This window comes from Rhinolophus sinicus, linkage group LG01 (assembly GCF_036562045.2).
Source record: "Rhinolophus sinicus isolate RSC01 linkage group LG01, ASM3656204v1, whole genome shotgun sequence".
NCBI lineage: Eukaryota > Metazoa > Chordata > Mammalia > Chiroptera > Rhinolophidae > Rhinolophus > Rhinolophus sinicus.
The window spans coordinates 15822812-15849304 of NC_133751.1; the positions used below are offsets into that span (position 1 = coordinate 15822812).

Genomic DNA, 26493 nt, shown 5'->3' on the forward strand with positions numbered 1-26493 from the left:
GACTCATTGTACAATCTCGGTTTTGGGTTCTGCCAGTGTCCTATGCTTATCTGTGATCACTTCCTCCCCCTCCTCCATGATTTCTTGTCAATCTCAAATCCTGCACACTACCACTTGTATTCGCGTGGAATCGCTACTCTGTACATCCACTGCTTCAGCTCAGACCCATAACCCTCCTTCATGAGTTGCACTAGACTCCCAACTCTAGTCATCCTGCCTCTTTTCTCACCATGGTCCCCTCACACCCAAATACTTCCTCTTCAGAGCTGCCTGAGTTCCCTGCTAAAATACAAATAAAACCTGCCTGTAGGTCTTCCTTGCTCAAAAAGTGGCATCCTTCAGTACTCAACTGAAACGTCCATGCTCCTATAAATCTGGACTAATTTACACAAACAATGAGAGAGAAGAGCTGCCATTTGAGTGACAGCCATATAGCAAAGTAATGAGTATCTATTACTGATGATGTTGATGGTCCAAGATCTTTATGAAACTTCACCCTTGAGGTCCCGGGCCACTGCGTATAGATGCGGCAGGTGGTTTGGAGGGGGAAATGTGGGTTGACATTCATTCTACAACCCATTCACAGAATCAAGCCCTCTGGTGCTGGGCCGTGTCCACTTGAAGCGAGGTTTTCTTGTAATTCACACAGACACAAACATGAGCTAGCAACAATACTGGTGAATTCAGCTATAGCACCCCCAGTCTACAGTTGAAGAAATGTAACCTTAGGGAGAAGTCACTAACTTGCCCTTAATAGATAGTAAAGTGATGGAAGTGAATTGGAGCCAAACTCTGCACAAATCCAAAATTCATGCTCCCTCTGCTACCTATTCTTCTCTCTCAGGTAGAATTTTCTTCTCCTTAACCTCTTTAACCTTTTATTATTGTATAATAATGTTTCAGTTCAGTGTGTAAAGCACTATGTATCCACCTCTAATACCTCACGCTACTTGGTACTTAATTGGCTTTTTTTTATGTGTCCACCAATCGTCCCCCCTCGCCCCCATCCTGTGAGTGCTTATTTGTGTCCTTGGGTTCAGCAGAGGACCTGATACTTTATAGATATCAGTCATCAGACAGGGTTGAAGTGCAACGTCCCAGGCTGCAAGGTAGATGCTCCTTAACTTAGGTTGATCAGTTGACTCCTTCATAACCCAGAAGACCCTCCCTGAGCTCCTTCTTTAGCACCCAGTGTAGCATTGCACAAAACAAATTTTTTTCGTGGGACGCAGCTTTCTCTAAAGCTGTAGTTAATCCAGTTGACAAAATGGGTGCAATTGGTACAGCTATCAAAATAAAGACTAAAGCAGAGTTCTAAAGACGGTAATTAGTGACATTTTATAACATTTTTCTATATCATATCCATGACACTATTTGGTTTTCTGCCCATCACATATTTTGACAATGAATTATTAAGTATGTTGTCTGGTTTGACTGTCTTGTCAACCACAGTCTACGGCTATTTATTCAATGTGCATCACTAATAAGTGTGAATTATCAAAACTGCCATGTTAGTCATTTTATAAAAGCTTGCCTTTTATTATTTTATAATAATGTTTCAGTTCAGTTTGAATTAGTATGTGCAAGTTCCCAGGCACAGTTGTTTATTATTTAATGTTTTCCTTTTTAAAAGAAAGTTATTTGCGTGCAAATTATGAAGTTTTCTTGCAAAGAAAGGCTTAAGGCATTCTTTGTAGAGGGGGGAAAATCCCCTTATTCCTTTAAAATAGCTGTTTAGGACTTTACTTTTTTTATTCAGCAAATGATAGAAACATTATTTTAAGGAAAATATGCCTCCTTCAATGTCCATGTTCTGTTTTAATCATCTTTTAACCCTTCAAAAAGGCAGGATCCCCTCCTTTCTCCCATTGTTCAACTCAACCTTTGCTTTATGAAATTGCTATTTCAAAATGATTGGATTTTTTGCCCTTGGTAATCTTCCTTAAATCTATGCTAAAAGGATTGTTTTCTACTCTTTCTATTGGCACTGAGGTTATTTATCAGAGTGCTTCATTTTGAAGCTACCTCAAGGCTAAAAATACTGTAACTCGCAATTCAGAGAAGGCTGCTGTTTCACAGACTGCCGTGATGACCAATTTATGAGAAAGGCTGTAGGAAGGAAATGGGGAAGGAAGGCATAATTGTTTCCTACCCTGTTTTTTTTCCTTTAGCATTCAAAATTTATAAAAATATGAATTACTATAGACCAGATGTTGGAAGGATCTCTTGCAGAACAAATCCATGTTCAATGGGGTCGGATTGAAATCATGTGGCAGGAGATCAAGAAACTCATGCTAATGAAAGAATACTTATAATTTCTTATTACAGTCTGACTGTGGCCTCTTGATAAAATATTCTTACTCTTTGGGGAAAACACAGCATGCTGATTTCAAAGACAGTGTTTCCATTCTCTGTTCCTAATAAACCTATTGATTTGGGGATTTAATGAATTCAAAGTAGTCTAGGTTTAAAATAGAATATTTACAGCACTTGCCAGACCAACAAAATGGAACATTCATTGCTGCTCAGAGTTTTAAGCATCCTTATGCATAATTGTTAGTCAAGGAATGGCATGAAGAGGAAAAGAAGTCATAAAAGTGGAGTGAGAGAGAGTTTTTAACTTATTCTGTTCTTCTGTTTTTCTTAAGAAATTACTTTTAAATATATGTAGATTGTTTATTTTACAGCTGATATAAGTGTTTGGAAACAAGAACATATATTTGTGTCGTACATTACCAAAGATGTGTTTCTCCTTTGGTTTTACAGTAGTCTCAGTGCTCCTTTCCATATTTTCCACAGTATTGTTACCTGAGTTACAGGTATGACCAGTGTTTATCTGCCTACCTCTAAATTCGTATCTTTGTCCCCTTCTTAGTAAGACAGTTAACTCTTCCAAAATAGAACCACTCAGTTCATTTATCTTTTTAAATTAAGGTATAATTGACATATGCCAGTATATTAGGTTCATATACAACGTAGTGATTCAATGTTTGTATACATTCTGAAATGATTACCACAATAAGTCTAGTTAACAGCCATCATCATACATTCAATTTCTTTTCTTGTTATGAGTCAATCTTGTTAAGATCGCCTCTCTTAGCAACTGTCAAATATGCAGTACGGTACTATTAATTATAGTCACCATGATGTACAGTACATCCCCATGAGTTATTTAGTTTATAGCTGGAAGTTTGTACCTTCTAACCCCTTTCACCTATTTTGCCCACTCTCCCTATCAGACAACCACCATTGTGTTCTCTGTATCCGTGAGCATGATTTTTGTTTGTTTTTGCTTTTTAGATTCAACATGTAAGATCAAAAGGTGTTTGTCTTTCTCTGTCTGACTTGTTTAATTTACTTAGCACAATACCCTCAAAGCCCATCCACAAAATCACAAATGGCAAGATTGCATATTTTCTTTTTTTGGCTGAGTAGTATTCCAGTGTGTATGTATGACATCTTTCTTTATCCATTTATCCATCAGTGGACACTTAGAATGTTTTGATATCATGGCTATTGTAAATAATGCTGCAAGGACCATGGGGTATCTTTTGGAATTAGGGTTTTCCTTTTCTTCAGCTAATTACCCAGAAGTGGAATTGACAGAACATATGTTAGTTCTATTTTTAATTTTTTGAGGAACCTCTGTACTGTTTTCCATAGTGGCAGTACCAATCTGCAATCTCACCCACAATGCACAAGGTTCCCTTTTCTCCACATCCTCGCCAGCACTTGTTCCTTGTGATTTTGATTTGCATTTCCCTGATGATTAGTGATGTTGAGCATTCTCTCATGTGCATGTTGGCGCTCACTATGTCTTCTTTGGGAAAATGTTTATTCAGATCTTCTTCCCATTTTTTAATCAGATTGTTTGTTTTTTTTTGCTATTGAGTTGTATGAATTCTTTATATATTTTGGATATTAGCCCCCTGTCAGACACATATATGGTTTGCAAATATTTTTTCCCATTCACTCTTTCCATTTTGTTGAGGGTTTCCTTGGCTGTGCAGCTTTTTCATTTGTTGTGGTTTCATTTGTTTATTTTTGCTTTTGTTGGCTTTGCTTTTGAAGTCAGATCCTAAAAATCATCACCAAGACCTATGTCAAGAAGCTTACCACCTATATTTTCTTTTATGGTATTGTTAAGCCTTACATTTAAGTCTTCAATCCATTTTGAGTCAATTTTTATGTATTGTGCAAGATAGTGGTACAGTTTCATTCTTTTGCATGTAACTCTCCAGTTTTCTCTATATCATTTATCAAAGAGATTGTCCTGCCCCTTCTCCCCCCACCCCTCCACACACACACCGTATATTCTTGTCTCCTTTGTTGTAAATTAATTGACCATATAGATGCATGAGTTTACTTCTGGGCTCTGTTCTGTTCCATTGATCTATGTGTCTGTTTTTATGCTAGTACCATGCTGTTTTCATTACTACAGCCTTACAGTATAGCTTGGTATCAAGTTGCGTGATACCTCTCACTTTGTTCTTATTTCTCAAGATTGCAGTGGCTATTCAGGGTCTTTTATGGTTCTATAGAACCCCTCATTTTATAAATGAAAATAGATTGTCAAGTGAAACTACATATAAGCATTTTAATCTTCAGAATAGGAAAATATATTATGACATATTTTGGGGGGCATTGATATCGTAATTTTAAAAATGACATTTTAAAAATATTAACTATTTGAATGGATATCCACGATGAGATGATTCCATTTGACCCCGCTTAGGAGAGTGAATGTTTAGAAGGAGCAGGAAAAATTGATTTAGCATACTGTCAACCTTTTACTCTAAATTGTGATGCGATGCCAACAAATTTCTTTGTGAGCTTTTCCTTAAATCATGACTGTGACACATCAGTAGTTTTTTTTTTCTGTTTTCATGCCATTCTCTTATTTGTATATATGTGTGTATGTGTGTGTGTGTGTGCATCTCTGCCAAATGGGTGAAGGCTGAGGCAGTGCCTCCCACACCAAGATCTGCCGACTTCTATGATGATTCATTGCGGTTCTAGATTTTTTTTATTTTTTATTAACGGTCCAGCTTTTATGTATGGCCCTGTAATTTGAATCGAAATCCTAACTAAAATGATTGGGGAGTGAAGTCAGACCACCGTGGTGGCTTGCTAGACTGCTTCCTGGCGTGGAACCCTGCAGCAGATGTGTCCTGATTTTATTTTGGTAGAGTCTTGGGAACAACCAATGATTTTAGACTGGAACAAGAGCTGGTTATTTTTTTCCCCAAGCAGCTGCCTTCAGGGTTCATATTTTAAAAGAGGAGACTAAAAATTCTAATAGTATTTGCCACCCTTAATAAAGAGGTGCATTCAGATTGAAATTAATTGTGAAATATATTTCCACAAGGACTAACTGGGAATGATATGAATGTGTTTGCATGTGAGACAGTTTGGAAACGAATGCTAATTTGCATCTTTCTGTTCAACTCAGAAACAAATTTTGCAATGTATTCCCCCAAGTAAGCCCTGTTACTCTTTGTTAACTGCTCTCCTATCATATATACTATGGGTTATGTAAAGAAGTAAGTCATAGACAGGTCGGTATAATACCTATCAAAAATAGGTAATCAAGTCTGTTAACCTATTCCAAATGATGAGGCATATGTCCAAAGGAATGTTGAATCGATATAAATCAAAACACTGCTCAGAAGGAGTCCTTTGGACTTGAAGCGAGAAACAGATGGTTAAAGGGCCAAGACCAGGGTGTTACTTAATTTCAATTTCTGTTAACAGATCATTGACCTAAGACAGTGGATTTAAAATAGCGTATTTAATGTGTTTTAATTTTTTTATACACATTCATTTACATGTGCTCATGCACGCATGAGTTCAATCTTATACCTTTGAAGCAGCAAACGATGACTCCTTGTATTGTCTTGTGCATGTCTCTATCTTTACTTTTGGTTTGGGTGGCATTTAGATGAGTCTGCCTAACCCTTGAGAGCAAAGAGAGGAACTATGTGTTCATTTTCGTCATTGACATTGAACTTGATAAAGCTGCTCCTAAGGCCAGTAGAGATAACATTGTCATCTTAAAGAAGGAAGAAGGGGCAGTTTTATACCTCTCAGAAGAAATAGCTTGTCTGGCCTTGGCTAACTCTTCATTTTTTTCTCTTTCCGAGGCGATAATAGTGAAGCGAAACTCTGAGGTGGTAGCTTCTGAAGCTTTGCCAAGTTATGAAGGAACGTTCTGGGGCATGAGCAGTGGAGAGCTGGGAGTGTAAAAGGGAACATATCCTATTAATATGATTATATTTATTAGCATTGTGTACTGTTTTTATTTAGGAAACTCTAGAAGCAAACCAAATTTCATATTCTAGGTTTTGGGCAGAGAGAGTGGGGAGGTGGAAAGAGAGATTGCTCTTTGAAATTCTAAATTATTCTTTTGCAAATATCTGTCTTCATTTTGTTAATGACGACTGAACCTTGAAAGAATTAAAATAAGTTTCCTCTCAAATGAATGGTCAATATATTTGATATAAAGGAAAGTTGCCAAACATAACCTTTTTGATGTGACATACACTGTAAGAAAAATGTCATATATTTGGCTGAACTTGAAGCATTAATCATTCATTATGTGAACTTTCTTTATTCCATTAAAACTTTTTTTTGCCTAATGATTAGCAAAATCATATATGCTTCTTGCTATTTACGAGTTTCCAAATGATACCAATAAGCAGTTTTCTAAAATTTTTATATGTGGAATTTTGTTAATAGTTACAGTTAATAGTTATAATTTTAAATTGGTATTGTTTTCTAATGTCGAATAGCTTTTGTCAAATAAATAGAAAACTAAGTTTATCATTGCCCCTAAGATATCACTAAGTAAATGCCTTAGTTCTTAGTCACCAATCTAATAATTTGTAAGGGGGAACTCGTGGGTCTCAAAAGTGGCAGCACATATACTACAATTGAAATGATACAGGAAAGATTAACAGGTCTCCTGCACAAGTATGAGATGCCAATTCATGAAGCATCCATAATTTTTATTCCAATTATGTGAAGTATCTAGAGTAATAACTCCATAGAGAGAGAAAGTAGAATGGTGATTGTCATGGCCTGGGGTCGGGAGGGAATAGGGAATTCGTGTGTTTATTGGGTACAGAGTTTCAATTTGGGAAATAAGAAAAGTTCTCGAAATAGATGGTGGTAATGGTTGCGTAATATTGGGAATGTACTTAATGCCAGTGAACTGTACACTTAGACATGGTTAAAATAGGTGTATTTAGTTTACCTAAATAAAAGGAAAGTAGTATATTCCTATCATTTGCCATTGTGAATAGCAAGGGGATCCAAGAATTAACCAAGGACAGTGAATCTTCAGTAACTATTTCTTAAATGCCTCCCATATTGCAGATTCTGTGCTCATTGCCAGATATATTGCAGGTATAGTAGTCTTTCCTATTCAAATAACTTAGAATCTGCTTGAGGAGATGTTGGATAAACACATTTGAGAGAGGGGCTGCATTCATTAAGTTGAGGAATGTTGACTGCCACGTCTCTTGATATTGGATAGTGTCATCTGACAACCATTCCTTAACTTCCACCATCACTTACTGAAGATTACTGGAGAAGGAACAACCTTAGTTCCGACTGTTTCAGGCCATGTCATTTCGTAGGCACAAAGCGACGGTGATGTGCCCAAGGTCATACATCTGGTTAAGAAGACTAAACACTGCATCTGTTCTGATGCCTCTGTGTTCAGCGGCTCCTGTTCTATATTACTGCTGATGTGAAGTTAAACAAGACTGGGTTTTTGGAAGCTATTTATTTAGCTTCAGCATCGTTTCTTTGAAAATGTTATGGGTACAAGAAATGTCCCTCGTTTAGCCTTAATAATCTCAAAGACTCAACTCCCTTGAATCCTTAAGTCAGCTTGAAGGTGTTTACGAAGGATGTAACTATCAGCTACACTGGGCATTTTGCAAGATCTTCGTGTTACATTTACATTCTATATTTTCTTAGAAATCAAATGACAGCAATATGCCTTCTATATGATTATTGCTGTTACATTTTCCTGTGTGGGACAAGCAGAGATTTCTCTGAAAGCATAAGGTTCTAATCCTCAGCCAGGTCTTCACCGTTTTCGAGGGATCAGACGTGAAAGGCTTACCTCTGTGGATGTCAATGGCTGAAGCCCATCAAATCATACACGTCATTAAATCGTCTCCCAAGTCAGGATGGGGAGCCATTTTCATGATTCAGAGGCGCAGTTCATTTGTTGCCGCTCAACTGTATTTAGGAAAGGGAATAAAAGAGGAAATCAAAAGAATGTAATGAAAGATTTTGTGGTTATTTTTTCTAAGTTTATATTATTATTCAATTGTTTTCTTTTTGATGACTGATTTTATTTCTTTCTTTTTTTTTTTTAAGACTCATTTGACCCTCAAAATAACCCTGGACAGACAGTTGCTCCTTTTGTTGTTCTTCATGAGCCTGACTTTTCTAGGAAAGCTGATATTTTATCCATAGCCCTAGATACATTCATGTTTGTTGTTCTGTCTATCTACAATGCCCATGCCCCGTCTTGGCCTATTGAGATATATCAGACTTCTAAACCTCAACTTACAATTTAATCCACCCTGCTTTAAATCTTTGATTAGCACAAAGCATCTGCCCTCTGATCATGTGTTTTATACGTTACACATGTGTACTGTCACTTCATTATGTGCATGTCAACTAATTGCCACAGAATAAATTATAAACTCTTGAGAGTATAACTTAAATCTCGTGTGCATTTGTTTCTCCTGAAACAAATTATTAGGTATAAGTCACTACAAATACCTTTCTTCAAGGAATTCTTCCCTTAGAGCAATGGTTCTCCTTGGCCCAGCATTATCACCATCTCCTGTGAACTTGTTAGAAATTGTCTGGTCCCACCCTTGGCCACCTGAATTAGCAACATTGGGGTAGGGTCTCAGCAACCTCTTTTAACAAGCTGTCCAGGTGACTCTGATAACTTTAAGAATTACTGATTTAGAGTGAATTTAACTTATGAAACGTTAAGGTGAGGATCTATTCTAGCACCCCAATAAGCCAATTAGATTTACCGCTACAGTTATGTTCTAAATCCACATGATAAAAACCATATGCCACACACACAAAAAAACGTTTAAGGTGCAAACCTAAATAAATTGTTGTATTCAATTAATTTATAAAATGCAACAGCTCCAATTCACTCAAAAGAGACATAATTGTTGCAGTCATAGATGAAAACATGCACAACTTCTCGTGATTAAATAGTACAAGTCAAAACATATTTTTTTAAACTATCCAATTGGTATTTTTTTAAAATGTGTCATACTCTGTTATGATAAGACTAAGTGAAAAGGAACTTTCAGAAAGTACTGATCAGTATGTGGGTATAACCGTCATATGGGACTATTTGGCTCTACCTGATAAATTGAAATGGGCAGTCTTTTATAATTTAGCACCATCTTCCTTTGGATATACTGGCACACCTGTGGAGCAAGGCACCTCTGCTTGTCACTTGATACTCACTACAGTTTATATTTTTTTGATAAGCATTTTACTACCTTTAAAATAACTATAAAGAAAGGATGAATGATGCACATCAGGCTGAGCTTCCCCTCCTCAGCCTCCTCTTTAGTTTATATTTCCCTCAGTTTGGGGTTATTGCTGGAAATGCAACATTTCAAGAAACTTGGGTGGAAGCGGTCTTAGCCGCCAGAGCTAAGTAACTGGTGAAAGTGTTAGCCCATCTGTTTTCTTTTTCAAAGATTTTACACTCTACCATAACCCTAGACCTCTCAATGTCTCTGTAATTGTGGTGAAAGGGGAGGATGTACTTCCCAGCAATACACTATTGCTGTCCTCCTCCCCTCCCCCCCACATTTATTACGTGACTTAATTTCAGTAAAAAACAAGTTCTAGAAGTTCTTAGCAATTTTTGTTTAATACCGAGAAGGAACATTTGGAGCAAGCCAACCAAACTGAAGTGTTTTGAGGATAGTGACATTAATAGAAATAGCCCCTTAAATGTCTGCTAAGAATAAAATTTGAACCGTCTCCAAATTGCTGTTGGCAATGTCCGTTATTAGGAGAAAAACGGGAAAAAACTGTTTCAAGAATAGTAGGAGTAGGTGGGGGCTATGGGAAGTATCTTTTTAATCCAGCTGTAGGCCCTGCCAGAATGTATTTAGAGTTCATAGGTTATGTCTCCGATTCCTTTTGGCAGAAAACCAATTTCTCGACACTTTGAGTGCCTTTCCCATCTTAAAGGAGGAGACTTCTTACACCTGAAGGACTTCCTTCAGGTATAAGAAGAGACATTAAGGTGAGAGTTTCTGTGGATATATGAAAACAGTTATCTCCCTACCCCCCCAAAAAAAAGGCCTAAATAGTCTGTTGATTAACGTGGCATCCATGTTTAAGTGAAGTATTATAGGAAAATATAAGAGAGACTGTGCTTCCTAGATCTCTTTGATGTGAAATGAAGGAGTGGGTCCTTTCCTTCACTCATTATGGACCTGCATCACGCTGCTGCCAACACCTCTTCAAGGAAGCAGGAAAACAGAATCAGACCTCTCCGCTTTCACATTACAGATTCTGGGTGATGACGTGGCTTGATCAGAATCAGAGACTGTGAATGTGCTATCAAAATGGTCAACACGGCTTGCCAAACTCCTTCAGAAATTGAAGCAGGTCTTCAAATACTTGAGTGTGAAGATGCTTTTCTTTTCATGCTTTTTCTTTAAAAAAAAAGGGGGGGTCATTAAAGCAGAATTGTGGGAGGCTGAATATATTTTAGTTTTCTGTAAGGTCATGTTAATATGGGCTTTAGGTCCTTAGAATCCACTAACGGGAGGCTGGTGGGATGAACTTAATTGACTCCAGTCATACCTTGAGCCTTCTTCACTGCCTTCTGTGCTCTCTGCAGTGTTGTGCCATCAGGCAATAGACAGAGAAGAGTATCTGGCGTTTGTTTACGTGTTTGGTTTGGTTGCATTAAGCCCTTGGGTGTGAAAGGCCCCTGAGAAGTCCTCTGAAATTCTAGGGAAAAAGAACTCCCTGTGGACATTGTTGTTCTGGAAGCCATTCTTTGTTTTTCAGTGTGTTCTTGGGGCCAGGTGAAGCACAATCATTTGGAGAAGTTCTTATTAAAAATACAGATTCCTGGGCCCCAGCTCAGACATACGGAAATCTGCATTTTCCTTATCTCTTCATGTGCTTCTTCAATATTCAGAAGTTTTAAAACTTATGATTACCCAAAGTTGCAAAAATTCAAGGATTCTTACAGACTTAGATTATATAATGTTTAATGTTGGCCTTGATCAAAGAAGAATGGCAGTCATTGTCATTGAAAATGAACATATCCTGGTAAATTAGCCAGGTGGTTTCTAGTGGTGCTTATTACCAAAGCTGTGATTATAGAAAATACTGTAGTGAAGCATTATTAACCTTGAAGTTCAACTACATGGAGAATGTATTTAGGTGTGACAGTTGATGGCTATATTTTATTTATCCAAGTTAAGACTTACTAGCTATGAAAAGGGATTGGCATAAACTGCTTATTAACTTTGATTAACTATATTTAAAGGAATGAATAATACAAGTACAGGGCAGGCTTCCATCAGAAAATGCCATCCTTCCTAACATTTTCCCCATTTGCTATTTTACTGGCTTTTTCAGCAATTGTAAATTTGCTACTCTATTTACCAAAATCTTTTCCTCCCTCTTTAGATTCTTCACTTTGTATTATTAATACTGGAATTTCACTTAAAGAAATTATCCATTTAGGCTCTCTTCCGTTCCAAAGTGATACTACTTTAATAAGGGCTGAAAGGGAAAATGGACAAAATACGCCTGGGATTGTCAGCCTTATAAATGACAAACAGTAAAAGCTTACTCTTAGAGCACTGTCACAGAGCCTAATGTTAGCTCAGGAAGCATGTGTCTTCTTAGAGAATTGACCAAAAAATTTACAAGGAAAGGCATGCTAAGTGCCAACGCCAGGTGCCAGATTTGGGAGGAAACTCATTCTGTTAAGCAATAGTATACATATTTTATGGGTTTTACAGGAAAGCAAATTATATTCCTCTGCTTCTGAAACTGTCTTATGTAGTGACTTGGCACAGAAATCACATATCATCTCCTTTTTTATTTCCCCAAAACGAATAGCCCACATAACTGGAAATGTCCCAGACATGGGGAAACTGTCATTTTGAGTTTTCTTTCTGCCTAGTGAAGGAAGGGAGCAGAGAAGGGCGTGTGAGGACTTTCATGGCAAATGGCCATAAAATATAAAGAAAGTGAAAAGCCTCAAAGGTCCAGCACACTTTTAAACCTCACTGAAATAGATCATTTCCTTGTAATTTCTGTGAAAGGGGCGGTACATGAACTTCCCTGCACATTCCTACAGACCCATCAGTAATTTACGCTCCTTTTCTCATCTTCAATTATCTCCTTTAAAAAAAAAAACCCAAAAAAGCCAAAAAAAAAAAAAGAAGAAAAACAAAAATCCTTCAGAAAAGCTCTTCTGACCTTTGCTCTTCCTTTTGTCTGGGTATGACGAGATGGGTGTCTTAGCCTGGGCTGCCATGACAAAATACCACAGGTCGGGTGGCTTAAGCAACAGAAACATTGTTTTTCTCACAGTTCTGGAGGCCGGAAGTCCAGGATGAAGGTCTTCACAGGTTTGGGCCTCTCTCCTTGGCTTGCAGACGGCCACCTTCTTACTGTGTCCTCACGTGGCCTTTTCTCTGCCTGAGTTAGAGTTCTGTTGTGTCTTTAGCTTCAGTCCTATTGGATTAGTGCCCCATCCTTATGACTTCATTTAACTTGAATGACCTCCTTAAAGGTCGTGTCTCCAAATACAGTCACATACGGGGTTAGGGCTTCAACATATGTATTGGTAGGGGTGTCCGTAACAGTTGGCTCCATCGTGCTTTTGGATAGATCCAATGTACCCTCTCTTCGGTATTCCAAAACAACCATCTATTTAGTTTACATGGGTTCTTTATCATGAGAAAGTCAGAGGAAGCCATGTAAGGTGTTTTTCCTACTTATGCACCATAAGTCATTGAAATCAGGTCTCGCTTCAGCAGCTTTCACTCTGCTCTTATGAACTTCAGTCATAAGACATTTTTGGTATATAAAGCATATACTTGACGTGGAAAGATTTGGTGGATTTTTAAAATTTGTCTTTTTAATAATTTATCTATACTCTTAGGCTACTGGACAATTGTTTTATTAAGACCAACTTTCAAATCTTAAAGCCCTAAAGTGAAATGGATGTGCTGGATTTTATAGATGATTCCACTGTCACAACTTAAGCCCCTTGAGTTGCTGGATGTAGGTATGACAGAAGACTCACTTCTGGCATTAGAGACAGTAGTTGTTGTCATCACCCTGGAGTTAGTAAAACCTTAAACCAGCCAGGCATTAGTCATGCATTTTGCTTCCAGGGACACCTCAGCTTCTGGCTTCTTAAATTGGATATGACATAACCTCTTTGTTTCCAAGGTGTTTGAAACTGAGGTCTTTCCACTTCCTTGCTGAGCTTAAGAGTTGACACTGGTATCCAAAATCCCCATGGTCTTATCAGGATAAGACATGCAGCCATTGATGGTCAAGAAAGGGAATCGATAGCGTTCCCTGTGTTGAGAGAGAGAAGCTGAGAGCTGAAATGAAGGAACCATTTATTCTCCACTTAAACACTTCCTGGCATTTAGAGGGAAAACACTAATGGGGCTAAATTAACCTCTTAGGTTAGAGCTCTTTATTCTTCTCCCCTATCTACCCATCCTGGCCTTGAGTAAAGAGCTCACTGAGACACTACATTTTACTCCAGTGTGTTTATTATAGCCAGAAATGGTGGTCATCAAATTGTTAATATTCACTCATGGGCAGTGTGCAGTTTCCTAGGGCTGCCATAAAAAATTACTATATACTGGGTGGCCTAAAACAATAGTTTATTTCTTCACCATTCTGGAGGCTGTAAGTCCAAAATCAAGGGCTTCACAGGCTCATGCTCCCTCTGAAGACTAAGGGAGAATCTATTCTATTCCTTTTTCTGGTTTCTGGAGCCACCTACAATCCTTGGCATTCCTTTGACTTGTAGATATGTCACTCCCATCTCTGCCTCCATCTCCAAATAGTATTCTCCCCTCTGTCTGTCTGTGTGTGTCTTTTCCAGTATGGAGAAGAGCCCATCTTACTCCAGAAGGGTCCACCCTACTCCATATTGGATTGAGCTCCTGCCTTGTTCAAGTACTTGATTACATCTGCAAAGTTCCTATTTCCAAATAAGGTCACATTCACAGGTATTGGGGGCTAGGACTTCAACGTATCTTTTTGGGGAATACAATTCAAGCCATAACAAGAAGTTTTTGGTTTTGTGTTTTCTTTCTTTTGACTTCTACAAATTTCAAATATTGTCCAAGTTTCTTGCTGAAACATCAACTTTAAGTGAAAGGACTGCTTGTCTTGAATTGATGACCTCTTCGTTTGAAAAAAAATCATTTCCATCCTTAATTGGTACAAATAGTGAAAGACTTTAAATGCGTTGCATTTGCTTGCGGCTGATTAATGAGTAGATTTGTAAACCGTGGCTGTTTTAATTAGCCAGGGTTAATTAATGTTTACTGCACTTGGAAGATGAAAAGACATGTATAAATGCACCATAATGTGAATCATTTTTTAATTTGATGTTGAAGCTTGAAACATATTCAAATAAAGATCACTTACATCACATTAAAAAAAAGAAAGGCTGTTGGAGCACTATGTAAATTAGTGGGAAGGGCTCTGCATTTTGAGGTGAATTAATTACGTATCATTGAAGATGGTCATGTTTTAATACTTGATATTCAGAGAAGGGCAGTTATAGTTGTAATCTGATTATGTGAAAAGGACAGAGTAGAAATCTCAGAGATCAAAATTGATAACACTATATAGTATTTCCTAATTTGAGATGAAGTCAGAGTTTGGTGTGTTTTTTTAATTAGGTTGGTGCAAAAGTAATTGCGGTTTTGACACTTATTTTTAACCTCTTAAACCACAATTATTTTTGCACCAACCATGTTATAAATAGTTCTGAGTTAAGACCTTTCAGCGCATAGTAGAGGTGGGAAAAGGTTAACTGTGCTGAGATGAAAATAACATTTTAAAGAAAGGAAATTACTGGAATTCCATGTAAATTTTCAAAAAAGCATCGGGGGCTTGGATGAGGTCTAGTGCTGAGACTGGAAAGTGTGCAGATTTTAGACACAGTGTGGAAGGAGAGACGGGAGCAAGATCTCTCCTATGAGGCTGGAAGCTGTGCTTCGTCCTAAAAGCAATTGCCTCAGGCAGTGAAATGGGTTACCCATTGTTGGTGAGGAAGGGGCCATCTGGGGTCGGTTTCCAGCATGTTCAGTGAAATACACCTCGCACCAGGCTCCATAGTTCATGAGGTAACTTAAAGAAGCGCTGGCCTCAGTGACACCACCCCATTTCACTTCATCGTCGTCTGAAGGGAGAGCATTTCCAGTTTAAACAGTGAAAAGGTTGGATCTGCTTATGTTTTCATCTCCTGCACGATTTTCTCCTTTGTTCTTGCAGAGTGAAAAATAAGGTTGTTGTTTCTTTTATCATCTCTTAGAGGTGAATGTTGAAATGATTTAAGGGAAAAAAAGACCCATAACTCTTTATTTGGATAAGAAATACCTTGCTCCTTGTATTAGCAGTAACTGCCAATCTAATGTTATTGCTAATAAGCTCCACAGTTAGACATTATAAAGACTTTTCAACAAGGACATGGCACTTCTTTGTGGGTGGAACTACTCATTATCTAGCAGAATTCCATATATAATAAATCCCTCCGGGGGAACCTAACGTGGGCCTTTTCCCCAAAACATCTGCAGAATTCTTCTAGAAACTGGAAAACTCCCATTTTTATTCCAGTGCTTCTCTGGGAGCTGTTTCAGCATAGACATGAGCTCTCCAGGCCCATGTTTCCAGTGGCTCCAGGATATCTCCACCATGATGTGTTGAAATATTGCCAACTCAATATGTATAAGTAAAACCTATACTTCTGCCCCGTATTTACTCTTCTGACAGACAAAACTCAGGTCAGGAATAAAAATGTTACCAGCCACCCGTTAACACTTCTCCCCTGTCCCAGTCACTCCCTCCCCTTGCACCTCCACCACCTTCACCACCACCATCAAAGTCACTGTCCTTCCTTGTATCCCTTCCTCAAAGGTCTTTCTGGCTTGATCATTCCAGTGGACATCCTTCCCCACTATCCTCTTCCCCGTTCTTTAATGATGACTTGTCTCTTAAGTATCTTATGATCCCCAGATTTCCACCCCATCCCATCCCCCCATACGCTTTTCTTTACAGTTGACCCATTAACGAACTGCTGGCCACTCAACCCATAGAATTCCCATAATTTGCATTTTTTTAATTGCATCGTCCTGGTGCAGGTCAGCGTATTTCTCTGCCATCTGTATCCCGTACACTTAAAGGCCTGGCTTCTTTTGAAGCTGGTTCCTTTCACTTCCCTTGTGTCTCAACAGCAGGAGGAATCCCACCTCTTGCCAAACTCATCCTCTGTGCCTTGGTACATGCACTGACATCTACCAGGACGGCAGTCTCTCGTCCTTAGCAAATCTGTAATGTCACTGTCCCCGCCCCAAAACTCCCAGCTTGTGTTTTTCTCTCTCTGTCTATACTGTTTACCATAGCACTTGTATGGGAATTATTTTTATGCACATCTTTCCTCTGGACCGTGAGCTCTGAGTAAAAAGAAATTGCCTTAGTTATTTCCTGTGCTGGCCTGGACGATGCTACATGATTGGATTGCTGAACAGTTGAATGAATGAATGAACGAGCTCATTAATGAAAAACTGGTTTTATTTTTCTTGGCTCCAGATTATTTTCCTTAAAGCGAGAGTCCTTTCAAGCTGTCCCACTCCTCTGCCCTGATTAACAGTGTCTGCTTCCTGGAAGACACTTGCCATCCATCTCCAAGCGCTTTCCATCACAAGGCTCGGTCTCCCCATGCATTGTTAAGGGATCGCTTGAGTCGGCTAATGCAGAAGAGAAAGGACCATTGCTCTTCTTGAAATGTGCACAGCAGAGCAAGTTTTATGTTAACACACAGACAGGCCAGTGTGCAGAAAGAGTATAGGGGGTTGGTGTGGGGCTTTTTAATCTGCATAAATAAACATTTCAAATAAGCAATCCCGTACACAAGCAGAATGTGATGGCTGCAGGATCAGGACCTCACCCCCTCGTCATCTTTATATATATATTTACATGTGTGCTGATCTTATCCACGTTGCTCTGCCCCTTAAAATTATCAGCATAAATATTTAGACTCTTTGCAATTAAGTTTGGATGCTGAAAATTTTACTTTCTACCATGAGGTAGCCAGCACTGCTGGCCAATACTTTCCATCCTTCTAAATATAGAATTCCATCAATCAAGCACTTACCAGAAGAATCAATTAGAATGCACTTTCTTCATAGCATAGCAGAGAATGATTGCTAGCTGTTGAGAGGGGCAGTTTCCCATTCCTTTGGTTTCCTTTGCTCTACCCCAGGATATCTCTTACTCAGATAAGAAAGACTGCACAAGTTTGGGAGGGTGTGCAGGTTGGACAGGACCAAGCTTTAGGGGCATCCCTCAGACTCCCTCCTTTGTCGTGTGCAGTTGAGGGTACAAGTTGGAGCTGAAATCCAGTCTACACAGTTTGACAAGCCATGTGCCCTGTATGTGACTCACTCCCCAAAGAAAACAACATGTGGGTTAGCAAGGGCTTCGCCTTGATCAGATGTAAAGGTGACGTTTTCACCTCTACCTGCTCTCTGTTAATTGTTGCCAAGCTCAGGTGGAGAAAGGAGGACGTTACGAATTGATGCTCAGAACAGCCGAACGCAGCAGTGAAGGCTCCGAGGGAGTACGGGCTCAGATTGTGTACCGTCGCCCGAATGGTTTTGCCTTTATAAAAACGTAGGCAAGAACAGTAAAACGGTTATTTGAGTATTTTTTTTTAAACTAATCTTCCTCATTGTACTTTCTTGTGCTTACTGAAAGCATCAGCAGCTTTTAACAAATGAAATGTGATCCTGACCCAGATAGCGCAAACCTAGGGTTTTATTTCATTTTTCCAGTTTACTCAGTATCTGAGAACTTATTCAGAAGTAAAAAAGAGAAAAAAAGAACTACCAACTGTGGAGAACAACCTACCAGAAAATTGGGGAATACGTACCATAGAATGTAACTGGAGAAAAATCCATCCTCGTGATTCCATCTCTGTCCTCAGACCTGATACTTGCAATCCCAAGGGCCTCTGCGTGCTTTAGGAGCCTCGCAAAATTTATGCTCATTGACCACAGTTGAAAAAATTAGGTCATAAAGTGATGATGGGAAGAGGTGAAATAATTATGTAAAGGATAAAACTATTAAAAAAAACGTTACTCTTGGTTTTCTCTGGTGGTGGGATTGCAAGTGAATTATTGTTTTTTCCTTTGTTTTCTACATTTTTTGCTCTGAATTTAAGTTACTCTTGCAGTGAGTACCAACTGTTACATTTTTATATAAAGGAGGAATCAGTGAAGTTCTCGCTTATGCCACAAGGGTGGGCTCCTAAAGACAGGTTTGAGGAGAGAATTCTACATAAAATCGTAATTAGTTTGCAACTCCTTATGCCTAGCCATAAAAGTACACATCTCTCAACTACTCCGAGATAGCAAGTTTTTCCTCGAGCATCTGAAGAGACCACTGTTCCTGGGTTGAAGACCACATGAATAATTGACTTATATTTAAGGGATATGAAGCATAAAAATCATATTGATTTTTATTTTAGTTTGCATAGGATGTTAATTTGTATCTGCTTACATTAATGGTCATATATGCGTTTTCACTATATATGTGGACCAGAGGAAAACATCAGATATATACAGGTGAAAGCTGCTACAAGTTTTAGTGACACAGTACTGAACTTTGTATTTTATTATAATTCCAGACTTAAAGTTCTGAAAATATTGCATCAAATTCCTGCTTTTGAAAGTAACTTGGCAGACTATTACCCGTTTACACTTAAATTCTTCTCAGTGTGTTTCCTCAAAGCAAGGACATTTTTTAATATGTGTGAATCATAACCTCAACACAACGTACTTTCAGCGATTGTTCCTGTAATAAAGAAACTTTGTTTGTCTTGTAAACTTTAGAATGTTTTTCCCCTTGGGATGGCTTAGGCTCCTGACCATCCAGGCAGGACCAAGATGCCTAATGCAGTTAGAAATAGGATTGAGACATTGGCACAAGCTCCACGAGTAAACATGGAGAAGGAGCTTTCTCTATTTTCAGATGCCAGGGGGCCTGGCTGACTTTTATCTGGATTTCTGACTGATGCCATTGGTAGATCTAAGTTGTTTGATCTACATGGCTCAAAAGGCAAAAGGAAATGTGTCTTACATAAAAAAGGGACTTCTTCTGCACCCTCAGTCTTAAGCCAGACAAGTCCCACTTAAGGAACATGTCACTTGCAATAAGGAATATGCTCACCAGTGATGTGTAGCCATGTTTGTATCCCCTCTAGGGACACTTTGTTGCCATAAGTAGACAAAGTATGCTCCATTTAAAATCTGTGCCCAAGAAACTCCTGAAGAAAAATAAACCTGCATTCGGACATGGAGTCTGAATTTTAAGACTGTGACAGATTTTCTCAAGATTGATAGTGTGCCTAAAAATAAGACGACTGACCCCGTTTTCTGGAGGTCAAAATAATAACTAGATTTATAGAGCAGCATTACTTTGTGATAATATGCCGATAATATTTTTCCCCAAGTTGGAAAATGTGGCAGCATCATACCAGGCTGTTTCACTTTTGTCCAAAGAAGTATTCTAGTCCTGGCACCCTTGATGAAAAAGCATGTTTGGGGTGACAGCGTATGCAGAACCAATCCACTGTTCAACCATTTTAAACAGCTCAAGATCCAAAGGAACCTAAATTATCTTAAATTTGACTCAGACTTCGTGAAACCTAGTGACAGTTCATGGAGTTTTCATTTATGCCCATCTTCCAGAGAAAGAGAAATCTAAAGAAGGAGGATAGGTGTTCAGAAGGGAAACTGTTGTTGAGGATGGGCTGTCAAATGGGAGTGACAGGTAAAGCCTCGCTTAGATGAGGGAGAGTAGTACATGGTTGTCTAGCTAGGAACCACCTGGCTTTCCAGCGGTGCTCCACCATCAGGAAGCTCTGACTTTGGACTATGGCTAAAACCTCTTCCCTTGGTTTCCTTGTGAAAAAAAGGTATCACTGAGTTCATCACTTTCTAATTCTATCAAAAATAATGTTTGTAAAGCAGCATGCTTGTGATGATAGATGTGTATATATATTTCTATAATATTGGTTACTGATCAGAGTTAAATAGCCATATTCTCCCTAACATGGACATTTTCATGGAATAGTGAGACGCTTGCACAAGGAATCAAGATTTTCAGGTTCAGATCTCAGTTCTGCCGCTTTGATAACTTCAGATGTATTTCTCAAGGTGGATGTTACAGTTTGCCCCACTTTCAGAGGGTAGTAATCCCACTATAAAGGTTAGTGGACATCAAGTGAGCTAATGGATAGCAATAGGACACAGAAGTGGAGGGTGCCATTGGTGACCTAGATCTCATGGTATCAAGATGTCATAACATGGCACAATTCCACCACAGTAGGGCTGTCCCACACTAATCAAAATATGTAGGGTGCCAGATGGGCACTGGACTTATTAGGGAGACCACTTCATGGACAGTGTAGATGCCTGACCACTGCTCTATACACCTGAGACTGAAGTTGAATAATGTTGAATGTCAACTATAATTGAATATATATGTATAGTTACGCAATGTGGAGTACAGCATAGGGACTATAGTCAATGGAATTGTAACAGCTATATAGGCTGTCAGAGGGGTAGTAGATTAGGGAAGGGGGTTATCACTTTGTGAGGGGTGTAAATGTCTAGTACATTGTTTTGTACACCTGAAACTAAAAAAAGAAAAAAAAAAAGAAAAAAGAAAATAGTATGTCTTAATGTACAATAGCCACTTGAGGACGACGGAGGTTGTCCCCCAGTTCTGCATTTCAAGCAGCTTCCGCACCCGTGTTCAGCAATGAGACGTGCCTTCTGGTGCCCTCTACACTTGTAAGTACATTCTCTTTCTCAAAGTCTGAAAACACGGACTTGTTTCCTGACCACTTCCCTGGCTTCTATGTAATTTCCTGCCTGACAAATGGTCTGGTGAAAAAGGAAATTCACAAGTAGTCGTTCCTTTCCTGTGGCTTTCTGGTGCAGAACTGTTATCAGGAATACTAGCTTCCAGGCAAAACAGTGAGTTGGGTTCTAGGAACATGACTTTGAGGTGTTCTGGAGTAAGGTTTCTTCTGGTAGTGTTGTGTCTTGGCCACACGGATCTTTGCCACCTTGTTCTGAGGCCTGTTTGTCTTTTGTGAAAGGAATCACTGAAGCCATTGTGTAGTGATGCCTTCGTATAGCTTATGGTGGTGGTGAGACTATATTGTGCTTACGGATCGCCTGCGGATCACGTCCTCCAGATTCTGTTTCCCTAGCCCTGGGTGGGGCCTCAGAGTCTGTATGTCAACGCACTCCCAGGGGACACCCACATCGCAAGAGCAAACAGGATTCAAAGGGAAGGAACTGCAATGAGCGACTTCGAACCTCCCCTAATTTTATGGATGAGGAGCACGTGGCTTAGGGAGTGTCAGAGGCCATGGCCACGTTAAGTATAATGAACAGCGTGGCAGTTATATCCTGAACTGTGAATCAGACATGCACAGAACTGTGATTGGAAAATTAAATCTGATCTCATAGCCCTGATGTGGGCAAAATGCCTAGAATGGATGACAGATTTATAGTCGTGCTTCTTGATAGGGAAAAAAATGACATCCCTTTTATAACTGCTTCAGTGCAGCTGTGACAGTTGAGGGGGATGGGTTGCTTTGTGTGGAGGTGTGTGAATCCTAGGTCTTTTCAGATGTATAAGTAAGTATTTATTTAAAAGATAAGAATTGGTCATATGAGAATCCCGGTTAGATAAGGTTGAACGGAAATTTCTGTTTGGAGGAAAGCCTGCCGATAATATGTAATTTTATGCCAGGAACCAGAAGAATCAGAAAATAGAAAAAGCCATACAGCAATGCTGCTTCAATCCTGTACAAAAGAAAAACCAGCAAGCCTAGGGGACCTCAGGCTGACATCAGTCTCCAAATCAGACCTTTAATAGCCGTGTTTTACACAGGTCAAGGCCGAGGTGAAACCTTTATATGAAGGAAATTGTCCTCCCCACCCCCAATTTGTTTATAGGATGGAAGAGGTAGCCCAGTAATTACAACCAAAGCTTGTCAAAGAAAACTAACTTAAAGTCAGTTTGTAAACTTTTTCTTGAAAGCTAAAATGTGGCAGTTAAAATTTTAGAAAAAGTTTGGCTAGTGGATTAATAATTAAAGAAGAATAGTAGATGAGTTATCTAGAACTCGTGTTTCCCACTTAGTAGTTCTTTTATGAGGCTATTTCTCTGAATAATCATGGAAGTCTGTTGCTTCTCCAAAAACAAAATATTTTAGCCATTTGAAGGTGAAGTTGCTATTGAGTGTTTCTTTTGATGTTACTTTCTTTAAAATATTTTCAGTGATAGCTAAGTGATGAGGTATTTTTGTTTTGTTCTATTTACTCTTAAGTATACCTAATATATATCCTCAACACATTTTCTAAAGGGCAAGGTGATAGAGGGTTTTTGTTTTTGTTTTTAATTAAAGTTTATTGGGGTGAAAGTGGTTAATAAAGTTACATAGGTTTCAAGTGTACAATTCTGTAATACATCATCTATATGTCACATTGCGTGTTCACCACCCAGAGTCAGTTCTCGTGATGGAGTTTTTGCTGTATGTTTAATATTTGAAATTAAATATCTGTATTATTGAAACTGTAGATTAAATATTACCATCATGGAACTCAGTTAAATATTTCCCCTTTTAATTGCAAGGCTCATGTGCCTGGATATTATAGAAGAAAACATTTGACTCCAAAGGTAACTGCTACAATTTTGGACAATAACAATTAGCTTTTAGAGAAAAAAAGACGACTCTTAGAGGAAAAAAATGTGCCTGGACTTACTGTTTAATATGGCAGTTGGCAAATGCAGGTGCTTAAAAGCTTTGGAAATCCCAATATATGCCATCAAATCACTGTAATAAAATATTACAATAAAAGGATAATCAATCATGGCCCCCAACATAGAATAGAAGTGTGGTTTCTGTGTGATTAGTCTCACCCAAAATTCAAAGATAAAATTCCACTCAGAATGAGCATACATAATCATATTTGGCTCTGGATTTTTTATCACAGGCAGAATTGCCCAGTGCCAATTGTGTTAGCTGTTGGTAAAATCCTGAGCCCTTAATAACGTCAAGAGGTCGCTAGCTGCCCGAGACAGTTCATGATAATAAAATTGAATCCTACTCCAGCTAATGGAAATCCCTCATTTCTACCCTCTTTTAGTCCCCCAAATCCACACTGACTTCAATGTTCCAAATGAGACAACCAGAGGTGGTGGTATCTAAACCTCCTGTATTAAATTGGCATGGAACATGGATTTCTGCTATTTTATCCCTCCCCCCACCCCCCAAAAAAAGCCTAAGTGCTTTTCACTCTGCCAAAAAAAGGTAACATTTCTTGAATATTTCATTCTCCCATTTTCTGAAAATGAATATAATAAACCAGGAAAATTAACCACCATGGGGCTCAACATTGGAATGGCCATTTGGAGGAAATTTCCTGCCAATAGTATATAAGAGATAAAAGAGGTAAGGCAGCACTACAATTTGCCACAACCTGAAATGCCCTGGATATTTTATGAGCTACAGATGTAAGATTTTCCACTGACAGTTCCCTACTCCACTTTTTTACTGCCATGGGCTGACCCTCCAGCTCTCATGCCTGGAAAATGCCTATTTGAGGGACAAAAGCATTCATCATTCCGTAGGGCTAGTGATGTTTGTCAGCTTGCAATCCTATAAGAATGGAGACGTTATGAAACAGTGATGCTTCTGTTGCCTAGTTTCTCCATTTCCTCAGGAAACGAGCATTCCAGTGCTGAGACTGAGTGAGCCCCTCCTCGGGTACTGTGGAGGCTGGAGAGCTAGGGGCTCAATGCGGGGAGGTTAGCATTGTGAGCCCAGGACGGGGAGGTCAACACTGACACTGACAGGCCATGGGACCTTGAGATTTGTTCGCACGTCCCAGCCTCCATCTCCTGTCCCGTGAAGATAATAATGCCTGTCTTATAAAGTTAGTGAGAGGAGAATTGCAGAGGAAGGGGGCATTCGAGGTGGGCTTTGGAGAGTTCTTATACTTTAGTAAGCAGAAATGGGCTTCTCAGATAGCAGGAACAGAGAGCAAAGGTGTCCTGATGGGAATGCATGGTCCCGTTGGGGGTTAATCCAAGACATCCAAGCCATTCAGTCTGTGAGAGATGTGTTCTGTGCCAATTCCGATGCGCAGGTGATTTCCCCACACCACAGGCCGTTCTCCGACACCAGCTGGGTAGCCCATAATTCAACCGAATTTAACGCTATCTACGGGGAGATAGCTTCAGATCACAGGTTAAGGGTTCAATCCCATAAGACTGCCCGTCCTTCTCCCCCTAACCCCCAACCAATTCATTCCAAGTCCAAATTATCACCTGGGCTTTTGATGACCAGCTATAGATTGGAGGTTCCAACTTTCTCCTCGGGATTTAATTTGCTAGAATCTCTCACAGAACAGAGAGAAACATTTTACTTACTAGATCGCCAGTTTATCGTGAAAGGATATAACTCAGGAACTTCCAGATGGAAGAAATGCATAGAGTCAAGGTACAGGGAACGGCGCAGTTTCCCCAGATGCCACTCTTCCCACATCTCCACAAGTTCCATCTGGAAGCTCTCTGAACCCTGTCCTTTTGGGTGTATATGGAGGCTTCATTACCTAGTCATGATTGATTAAATCCTTGGCCACTGATGATTGAACTCAATGTCCAGCCTCTGTCCTCTCCCTGAGTCTGGGGAGTGGGACTGAAAGTTCCAACCCTCTTCTCACAGGGTTGGCTCTTGTAGCAACCAGCCTCAACCCTAAGGTGACCTACAGGTTTTCCCATAGTCACCTCATTAACAAAAGATAACCTTTGCAGCTCTTATCACGTAAGAAATTCCAGCGGTTTTAGGAACTCTGCCAATGAGGACCAAACATATATTTCTTCTTGCAAATCACAGTATCTATCACAGGTGTGGACAGCAAAGAACTGAGAGGCCACTGACATGGGTGGAGCCATTCCTCAGTATCAGGAAGAGATATGGGGAACAGACAGGGTTAAGAATTAGAGAAGGAAGAGCAATGAGGACACCGTCCCAATTATCCAGGCAAAGGTAATGATGGTTCACGGGAGGTGGGTAGTGGAAAGGCGGAGTGGGACATGAGTAAGAGAGAATCAGAAATGGAATTTAAAAATATTGTCAGAGAAATATAGATGGTTCTACATGTTTCAAACCTGTGGCTGGGAGAATAGTTCTGCCATGATTAGAAGATGGAAAGGCCGTCAGGAGATCAAGGGGCCTTCAGTGCAGTTTCATACATACTAAATTCATGGGAGATCTAAGTTAATAGATCCAGCAAATTGTTATAAGTACATAAACTACAGCGGGAGGGAGATGTCAGAGCTGTGGAAATACATTTCATGTCCGTCCAAAGGGAGGAAGATCCTCTGCTTTGACAGTGGATAGGATTTCCAAAGTGGAGAATTACAGAAAGAAAAAGGAAAGAGATACAAAAAGAAAATGATAGTTTCAAAGAGATTAGGAAAAAAGGAGCAAGAAGAGTTATTCAGAGAAGTCACAGGGAACAAGCTTAGTACAGTGTGTGTAGGACAAAGAGAAACATTTCCACACGGAGGAGGAGGGTAAGCTATGATAATGCCACAACGGCACCAAGAACACCATGGAACCAGGTGGGGGGCTACGACCGGATCATGGTGAAGGTTATTCCCTCTCAGATGAACATGGAAGCACCAATAATTATTCCAGAAGACCCTTCTTTAGTACAGTAAGTGCTGAACAGTCACAGGAATAAGATTTATGTAAAAGAAATGCCCATTTAATTTATTAAAGCAGGCATTGCTATGTTATTAGCCATTACCTGTGACTCTGTAAGACATGAAAAAGTCAGAAGAAATCTAATGGGGGTCTTTTATCTGTATGGGAAAGGTCATTGCAAGCATCAAATATTGAATTTTAGAATGGTGCCACAGCGGATAAATTTATAACTCAAACTAGACTTCAGGAGAACTGATGTGCTTGGGATTTCATCATTTAAAATAATATCTTGCAATAAAACTGACTCCATAGAGGGATATTAATCTCGTGCTTTAATGCCATTCTGTCAAATTGTTTTAATAGATATATTTGAACAGAATTTTAATTTT

At 39.2% G+C, this 26493-nt stretch overlaps 1 protein-coding gene and 1 pseudogene across 6 annotated transcripts in view; both read left to right on the forward strand.

Moving 5' to 3' along the window:
* The window catches only part of APP (amyloid beta precursor protein), a 244591-nt gene that overhangs the window by 189969 nt on the left and 28129 nt on the right, over positions 1-26493 (forward strand). The gene's annotated exons all lie outside the window — the stretch shown is intronic.
* Positions 6912-7009, forward strand: LOC141568044 (U6 spliceosomal RNA; annotated as a pseudogene).